This window comes from Chrysochloris asiatica, unplaced genomic scaffold (genome assembly GCF_000296735.1).
Source record: "Chrysochloris asiatica unplaced genomic scaffold, ChrAsi1.0 scaffold00278, whole genome shotgun sequence".
NCBI lineage: Eukaryota > Metazoa > Chordata > Mammalia > Afrosoricida > Chrysochloridae > Chrysochloris > Chrysochloris asiatica.
In genome coordinates, this window is record NW_006408796.1 from 3,596,734 (window position 1) to 3,597,310 (window position 577).

A 577-nucleotide genomic window follows, 5' to 3' on the forward strand; every position below is an offset into this window, starting at 1 on the left:
CTTTGCCTTCTTGCTTGCATTGTTTCTGCTAAGAGATCCAAGCTTAATCTGACTTGCTTGCCTTTGTAGGTAACACTTCTGTTTTCACTAGCTGCTTTCAGGAGTGTCTCCTTATCTTTGATTTTGGAGACCTTGATTATGTTATGTCTGGTGATTTTCTTTTGTGGTCTCTCATTCCTGGGTTTCATTGAGCTTCTTGAATGTTTCTCTTTTCACTTTTCAGGATGTTATAGAAATTTTCTTCCAGCAGTTCTTCAACTATTTTCTCTGTGGACTTGTGTGATTCTTCTTGTTCTGGAATGCTGATAAGTCTCAAGTTATTCTTCTTCATGTTGTCCAACATGAATCTTAGACCTTCTTCAGATTTTTTCATCCTTTTTTCTGTTTGCTCTTCTATTTTATTGGTATCGAGAGATTTGTCTTCCAGCTCACTGGTTCTGCCTTCCATCTCTTCTATTCTACTCCTTTACCCTTTCAGTGTATTGTCTATATTTGATATTCTATTATTGATCATTTGGATCTCTTTCTGCAGGTTTTGAATTGTTTCTAATGCTGTGTCTATCTTATTTGATTGTTC